Below are 9,767 nucleotides of genomic sequence, written 5' to 3'. Positions count from 1 at the left end.
TAATTTCGGTTAATTATTTTTTTTTTTTTTGGTTTTTCGAGACAGGGTTTCTCTATGGTTTTGGAGCCTGTCCTGGAACTAGCTCTTGTAGACCAGGCTGGTCTCGAACTCACAGAGATCCGCCTGCCTCTACCTCCCGAGTGCTGGGATTAAAGGCGTGTGCCACCACCGCCCGGCTTCGGTTAATTATTAAATAATAAATTAGATACTTTACTCTTAAATGCTATTAATTTGATCAGCATATTAAAATGGATATTGGATATAAGCAAAATGAGAGAATATGCAACAGAAATATTTGAGTGTGTCATTTTACTCAGGAATCAACCTCATTTTATTACATTGTTCTTACCTCATCGCCTTCATTGGCATCCTCCCTGTCAATCCTTAATGTTCTCGAGAAAGTGCAAAGAGAGACTATGGATAGAATAGTTGAGATAATAAAAATAAAGACATTTGTTATCATTTGTGTTCTCTTACAACAGAATATTTTGAAAGCCACTAAAATGTTTCCTACACCAACAACAGTAGGAAAACCAAGTTTTCCTCAAGAGCAACTGTCAAAGTTGATGCTAAAATTGTTATTGATGTTTATTCAGCTTCATTCAATGTCTGGGTCTGGCATTTAGACATTTGCATAACCGCAAAGTAAGAACAAGATTCCTACCTCTTAGTCTGTGATAAATTGTTCCTCTATGGCAAAGTCTTAGTCTGCACTCCGTTTTTGTCTTATTTCTTAGTTTTCATATTTATATAGATATTCTACCTAATTATCATCACTTTCAAATCTATTTTACTATAACATTATCCTTTTAGTCATATAGAAAGAAATAATGGTAGGAGATAAAATAGATTTAGATATATAATCAGCAGTTTCTAGCAAATTTCACTAAGTCCTAGCTAGTCTAAAAACATAAGTGATGGGATTTTGATGGTCAATTTGAGCTGTGAATTGAGGGTCAGCGTTTATAACAAATCTCAAATAGCCATCATTCCTTTGCAGAACTCTAAATGTTATATAAAACTGTAGGTTAAATCTTAATAAATACAGTGAGTAATCTAGTATAGACTTTTCTGACAAAAGACTATCTCTTTTATTTGTAGTATTAAAGCTCATTTTCCCCCTTAGTGCCAGCATTGAAATGCTAGCTATAAGTTCACTAATTACCTCAAAGATACAAATAGGATAGAACCTTGCAGAATAAAACCAAATCCCGTCCAAAAAAGAAGAAAGTCCTCCCAAAAGAGAGGAAAATGAAAACAGATGCGGTGTCATCCCCCATTACGTTAGCTCATGCATGCTTCTTGCTAAAGAACAGACATTCAATCTGCTTCAAATTATTTGTCACTTGGCTTCTTTATATTTCCATGCCCTATTTTGCATTTTGTTCACTACTCATTGTGTTACACAATCTACATTCTGGAAAAATATTAATATATGTTCTTACCACGGACTGAGCTATGCGTAGCCAAGTTTAGAACCTTTGTACAACCTTGCTGTCTCAATTCTGCAAATAAAGTTGGTCACTTTAGAATCTGTGTTCACTTGCTCTTGGCCAATGCATAGGATTTTAAATGGCTTATAAAATATTCAAAAAGCTTCTTGCACATCAAATAACTCTCAAGACAGAACATTTTGATGAGTTTAGTGTAAATGAATCAGAACCATATGGATTAAATTTACCTTAAAATACTCCTGGGTTTTAGAATTAAGAGAAACTGTGCTTGGCAAAACACATTTTGGGTTTTGCCTAACCCAGAACATTGGAAAAGTAGTTCAAGATGTTTGACGAACCCAAAACATGGCTGGGTTCACCCATCCCTAATCCTCTGTGGTAACAGTAAAGGACAGGCAGGGGCAGATTTTAGGTGCATAAATCTAGTTCAGGTTTGATCATGGTCATCCCAAACTATTGGAGAGCTTGCAAATGACTTACCTCATCTAAATCAAGTTTGTGTTATGGTTCTTTGTGCAATCTCTATGTGAATGTGTGTTTTATAGGAAGAGTATAGTCCTATATCATTATAACAATTTTGATGAGCCCATTCACTACAAACAGGTATCTTAAGATTTTTGCTTATCTAGAGCATATTAATAAATAAATGTTGCCATCATATGCTTAAATTAACCTACAAGATTGTCAATTACTAAAATAGAAAAGTGTTAAAATAGACTTAGAATTTCATAATACAATATACACAATGATTTTTTAAAAAAATACTAGCATGACTCCTGTTCTTTACACAAGACATGAATAGCTTTTCTGAGTGATGACATCATGAGCAATGTAAGTATGTGGCAGCATATATAAATACGAAAGCAAAAGGGAACTAGGATTGGTATGTAAGCTGAGAAAAGATTGTTTTAAAAAGAAAAGAAAGGCCTACTCATTGATTACTAAGTGAAATGCCATTGGTTCTCAAATAGTTTCCAGTTAAATTTATGACTGATTTCTTCCTTGCAAATAAACAAATACAAAAAAGAAATTATAGATATTTATTATATTCATATACATTGTGTGTGTGTGTGTTTTCTTTCTCTGGGAAAACAACCAAGTAGTGACACATATCACTGATTTATTTAATGTACATATCTGTGACTTGCTGCTTCAAAGAACTGCAAATTACAACATTAAATATTAATGAAAAATGTTAGCTAATAACCTCCCTTAGGATGGGATAGTAAAGGAAAAACTATAAAGTAAAAGCTACATAAAATTATTATTTTTATTACTAGATATATACTTAAGATTAAATTAATAAGTATGAATATTCATTTACTATGTCAAATTTGTGAATTATAAATGCTTTAAAAATTATTATATAAAATAATAGTACCCCATGACCTTTGATGTAAATTAGTAGTATAAGACATAATTTTATGTAATTTGGTGCAGTGGCTAGCTATTTTTAATTTTTCACAATCAAGTCATACATATTTTTGGCTAATCCATTATTCTAATTATTGATTTGCTTAAGTAGCAGATTATAGAGAAGTAATATTGGTTTCAAAATATAGTAACTTATTCATGATTTTTTTGATATAAACAATTTCAAATTTCACTAGAAGTAAGCCTGTTTATTCTGATACAAATGAGTGACCATTGATGTGGGATTCCCCTCTGTATGCTGTGAATAATAAAGAAACCTGACTTGGCCTGATAGGGTAGAGTAGAGCTAGGTGGGGAAAACTAAACTGAATGCTGGAAGAAAGGAGGCAGAGCCAGAGAGAAGCCATGGAGCACGCCAGAGACAGACACTGGATGAAACTTTACTGGCCAAGCCACAGCCACATGCAGATTAATGGAGATAGGCTAAATTAATATGTAAGAGCTAGCCAATAAGAAGCTATAGCTAATGGGCCAAGCAGTGATTTAATTAATACAGTTCCTGTGTGGTTACTTAGGGACGGACCTACTGAGTGACTAGAATGACCAAGCAGCCTTCCTGCAACATGACCATGACTTTAGAACATGAATTTAGATTATTGAAAATAGCATGTCCCAACACGGAAGTCATTTTATGAACACTTTATATTTACAAAACAATATCAAGTCATAAATCAGGATGTGATCACACACATTGATGGAGACAGCAGACAGGTAGATTTTTAAAGGAAGGAAACCTCTGATAGAGTTTTTAGAAGTTATCTGATTGTGTTCTTCACTTTTGGAAGTAGAAAAACAGTCTTAATACATCTCATGTATTTTACCTGATGGTGGAAGAGATGATAAGTCAAGAACAGAGGTGGGCAATAAAACATTATTAAGGAGCCTAAAGATAGCCCAAGGGCATTTAGCTGAGGATATCCAGTGTTCTAAAATCCCATAATCACAACACTCTATTCAACTACTCTCGTAAGATCATCAAATAGGTCATTTTTTTCCCTAGGAAATACAGTATACTGAATAAAAAATTTTGGATCAAAAGGTATGTAAATAAAATTTCTTTCCTTTTCTTAAATTTATTTTATGGCAACAATGCACTACATAGCCCAATCTCACCAGGAACTGGAGAGCCTCCCCTCCACCTCACACTCACAAATGTCTCATAAAGCCAAGTTCTAAGAATATCTTATCTTTCACAACAAAAGTAAATCTAATACTTTACAATAATTATAATTATTCCATAAAACTTAACTTTCTGAAACAATAACAACAAATATACTGTCAACATTTTAAAAGGATGACATTTATCTCCTAAATGTAGATGAACACTTTAATTCTAGTCCTTTATTAGTCGCTATTTAGATTCTTATTTTCTTTACAAATAACTGAATTGTGTCAAAAGTATCTAATAACTGGTGAGCTGGGCAAAGTGTCAACAGGAATATAAAAACTAACACCCTTATATTAAGGATTAACACAGGAAATTTTGTTTTTGTTTTTCTAATATGCCTTTAAATGGTACTGTAACAATGGAAGCCAAAGGGAATTTGTAAATTGAGGTTCGCTTTAGTTTGTCAAAAGAAACAAAACACTTTTTAACACACTTTTTCTTCAGTCCTGGGGACTAAGGCCTTGGATCTTTGAAGCAAGCATTCTAACCCGATACCTTCATTCCTGAACAGCATATTTTTAACCAACTTGAATTTAGTGTGGATTTTGCTATTCTTTGGAAATGACTGCATAAATCTATGCATAGGGCATAATGGACTATGCAGAAATTGTGTAATACAAATGTGTGTAGAACACATTAACTCACCAAACAACAGCCCTCAGACAGTGGCTCTCTTCGAAGTTTATTTCAAAGAATTTTTCCTGTTTGTTTAGAAAACCAGAAAGATATAGACTTTTAAACCAAAATAAAAGTGTTCAGACTACAAAGTGTTTTCTATATATGTTTTAAGACCTACAGACCAGCAAATAACCAGAAGAATAGGTTAACCAAAAAACCTAAAGATAGCCTAAGACAGTTTAACTGTGAATATACAATAGTTATATATTATAGGGTAGCACATTGGTTGTTAACCTATAATAGAATCAGGAGCGTGTTTTTTTTTTCCTATAGATATCCTGAAATTATAGAAAAGTCATTTCTAGTATCACTGTACTTTCCAAATGATTCTCAAAACACTTTAATATTACAAAATCCCTGTTCTTAATAGTTTTGAGAATATGTACAGAAATTCTTATGATATTCAAGGGTACACTAGAGTAAGTGCTTGTGAAAGGGCAGTGCAGAGGCTTTCTATGTGGGTATTTCAGGTTGGTGTTATTTCTTAGCCATGTATTTCTATTATAAATACATAATTTAATTTATATGTATAGATGAACTATTGTATTCTAACCCTTTTGTTTTGTATGTGTAATCATTTATTTCACAATACAAATATGCAATGTCCTGTAGGCTCAGCTGTTTAGACACCTAATTTTGGATAACAGCTTCCTGTTATAAAACTGAGGAAAAATAAAATACCAAAGATATGAAAATGTTTCCTAAAGTTATTGGCAGATGAATCCAATACAACTAAATACTTAGAATGTTTCTATTATTTTCTCTAATTATTTAGCTTTAACTTTATAGCTTAGATTATATTTAAGTTATTATGAAGAAATATAGTCATTGCCATAAGTGTTACTTTACCATGTTAGATAAATTAGGCATAACTGAGGACACATATTCATTTAAATTTGACTTTTTATTTTTTATAGGTCCAGGAGTAAAACTAGAACTGAAAATCATTTGAGGAAGAAAATAGAAAAGGAAACCAGGTGTGGTAGCAAGACCTGTTTTTCCAGATTTGGGGAGGCTGAGGTAGGAGAGTCATGAGTTTAAGACCAGCCTACACTGTCTAGTAAAACTCTGTTGGGATGTAGAGAAAGACAGAAAGGGAGAGGACAGACCATATATAAGAATGCAAAATTCTAAGAAATATGTAGAAGTACAAAGAGAAATAAGGTGTATAATACCAGTGATGGAAAACAATGAGTCTGGAGGGACTGGTAAAAAGGCGGTGTCTCTCATCTGCTTCTACTAATCACCAGCTATATTTTCCACTTTGATAGTATAATCTTCAGGAATCTATATTCTTCCCATCATTATGTCCCATTCAAACATTCTTACACTCCTATAATGAATCCCTTTCTTAGAGTCTGAAAGAATCTGCTTCCCAGAAGAGCGTGTATCTTTAATTCTCCCATATAACATTTAGTATTAATTTTACTTTTGAAAAATCTCAAATGATGGAACAATATTGCTATAATTTAGCTGACCATTGTGAATTTCAAAATATTCACCTCTTTATTTCATTCCAGCACAAGGTCTGGCTAAATTGTTGATATATACAATTTGAAAGTTCAATGACATGAAATAACAAACCACAAACACACATTTGTAGTAAGGAAAGAAGTACTTCCTGTGACAGACGAGAGCCTCATTCACAAAAGTGTCATCAATACATGGACAACCAAGATTTCACATCACACTTCCTAATATATATTATATAGTTACATTGGAGTTACTCTACATGGAGGGATACTGCTCTTCCATGTAGGTTTTAAAACAAAATGTCCAATTTTAGGTATGCAGTACCAACTTTCAAATTGTTGGGTGAACACTCCCCCAAATCCCCAAAACAATTCAGCTTATTGCCAATTCTTTTGGCTAGCCATTAGAATTTGATGGTAATAACTTATTGTTATTGAATCAATACTTGCGTCACAGAATATAAAGAAAACAAGCTAACTATCATTGAGTTGGAGGCTTCCTTCGTGATGACTTTTGGGTAGTGCTTTTGCAGGCTGCTGGGGGAAGAAAAGTCATAAATAATCTTACCCAACTATGAGCCCTGTTAACTACAGTAATGAACAGTCGAGTAAGATACACTCATTGGTACAATAGTATCATATGGGCTAACTGAAAGCTTTCTAATTATACATAGAACCTGCTTCATAAGAGGAAGCTTGTGCCTGACACTGTAAGCCTGGTCAAGTACCTGTGGATAGTGAGGTCATAAGTTCTACTACTATTATTTTGATATAGGAATATAGTATCAAACAGCCTTATAAAAGGTCCTACCTATACCCATCGGCTGGTGTAACATCTTCCAGCGCAGAAAGTTTTTTATACAGAAGATGATTAATACAGTGATCACAACTGGTTGAAGTGCAGAGGATAAGTGACTTTGGTGTGCTCAGTCCTTAGTATCAGTACTTGTATCACACCTCTCTGTCACTAAGACTCAGGTAACATTGCCAAAAAAAGGAACTGCAAAACCCTAGGATTCAGAGGTCAGAGAAGATTGTGGAACAATAATGCCTTTGGCACATGAATAGACTGCTACACTCATGAACACACAAACACCGTAGTTGTCAACATAAAACTGCACAAACAATCTACTCAGCAGTTCAGCGCAAGAAAACAGGGACTCACGAGGCTCACACCTACCTATCTGATGTACTATAAGCAGCTTTTGACAGCTAAGGAAAAAGACAGTAGTGTGACCTTTGGTAGGTTGTCCATGATCCAGCAAAGAGCCCAAACTCTGGCATGTATGGGAAACATTAATTGAATTGAGTAGGTTATAGAAGGAGAAGTAGGAGTGGGAGGATAAAGAGAAGGAGGAGAAAAAGGAAATGGAGTTGATAGTGAAGTAAAGGGACTTAGGAGGAGTTGGCAATCTACATGCTTTGTATTTGTATATGAAATTACCAAGAATGAATATTTTTAGAAAATTAAGAATATGAAAATGTAAATAAACAAGCAATGACAGTGTGTCAAAACAGAACTGAATCTCAAAAGTGATGTTTGTTTTTTTTTTTTAATTTTCTTTCCCATGTAAAAAATCATCACCAACATGGCATTTGGGGAAGAAAAAAAAAAAACCTCTTGATTTTTTTTAAAACATCATTGGTGAAGAGTGGAAAGGCAGGGAAGGGTTGGCTTTAATAATAATACAAATTATTTAAGGGATGTGGGTTGTCCTAACAATAGAGGTCCATATTGAACGAAATATTCTTGAACTGCTTTTGGTTTCTTCCATGTATAAAATACACATATTAACATAGTAGGATTATAAGTTTTCCTTACAGATGTGGATATTTTAATTAAGTATTCATATAAAAATTTTTAGATCACCATCTTTACTCTAACTCTAGAGTATATACAGAGTTATACATAAGAGCATGCACCATATCTCACAGAGAAGATTTACAATAATTGCTAAGGAATGAACTTAAACCTAGAGATGCTAAAAGATTTGCCCTGTGTTGCTAAGATGCTGGGAGGAGACTGAGAAGAATGTTTTTCAGCATCTTCCCATTTTCAAACTGGTGGGGTTAAACATGAAATCCAATGGAATTCCACAGACTTGCCCTACAAGTTTTTAAAAGATAATAATCTCTAAACAAATAAATAACATTTGGGAATATAAAAATATGCCAAAGCTCTACGTTCTCAAGCAAAATATCCTTTGGCCTCCTTCCTGTTTCATATTAGTGCCATCGAATATATGAACATTTTAACAGTACTTAGCAAAGGGTGATTAGGGAATATGTAAGTGAGCCTGCAGGAGGATTTACTACAATCTCACTTCAAACAAAATAGAGTATGTTGGGCCTGGAGGGAAAGCTAAAGGACTATTGAGCTAACATAACAGAAACAATATGTACTCATATTAGCATAAAGGAATTGGATAAAATATGCCATAATTTTAGGCTGGTTTCAGTTGCTCAGTGGAACCTCCAGTATTCACGCCTCACTTGGCACTGAAACTTGCTTTCTTATGTGCCTTGGTTATCCTCAGTTAAATGATATCACAGGTCACAGGTGTTTCTTTGTCCAACAGATAACATCGGTGATGCCCAAACTTTGAATTGGTGGAGACCCCTTGAGAATTTTGAGCACTTTGTTTTGATTTCTTAAAGTGAATTTTTCCCTTGGTATCTTTTTCAGGTGAACCTAAAACCAGAGTGGAAGCTACTTTCAATGAGGAAGAAACTTTTCCCAGGAAACAGTGTTACTTCACAAATCTAGGCAATGTACTCTGAAATGGAGCTGTGGTTAGCACAGGAGTGAGCATGGTTACCCAGGTTTAAAGACTCTACAGCAATCAAGTCCTTTATTGCAGAATCCATAATGGCAACAACATAATTCTTGAATTGCTAAACAGAATATAGTGTTTGGGAATTATCTAACCATGAGAAATTCAAAGAGATCAAGAAATAATTTTTTGATAAAAACCCAATTTCCTGCCATATCTCGGGCTGCTGGGTGATATTCTAGTATTAGTTCTGAAAGTATTGGCTTTATTTTCTATGCATTCTTAAATTCAAGGAAACAATCTTTTTAATTATTCTGCTTAACTTCAGAAACAGTGTTAAGGCGTGTCATGTAATGAATAGGTATAAAATGTCAAATGTCTACATTTAATGTCTAATGAAAATAGGTAGAGCAAATCCCTGAAGCTGAAAAATTAGGGGTGTTGATCAAAGTACTTTCCTCTGTAATTATAAGTCTTCAAAATGCACTTCTGATATTTATTTCATTATTTTTTGGATAGAAAGAAAATGTTTGTGATATTATATTTTTTAATTAACAAAGTCCTTTGAAAAGCATTTTTCAAACATCATTAGTCATCGTGACTTTGATAAAAAATTTTAGTTTTTTTATTTTATTAAAACGTATACTATTGGATTTGATGTGTCATAGAGTATAAGTTTTAAGTTTCTGTTTTTTTCATATAGGGGCCATTTTGGCTTTATTAATGAATGTAATGTAACTTACAATGATTATAGCTCCTCCTTTATTAACATTTATTTTTTGCCTTT

The sequence above is a fragment of the Microtus oregoni genome, unplaced genomic scaffold, assembly GCF_018167655.1.
Source record: "Microtus oregoni isolate MIOR12 unplaced genomic scaffold, Mior012 000141F_ref0000236, whole genome shotgun sequence".
Taxonomy (NCBI): Eukaryota; Metazoa; Chordata; class Mammalia; order Rodentia; family Cricetidae; genus Microtus; species Microtus oregoni.
Note: the sequence above shows the minus strand (reverse complement) of the source record.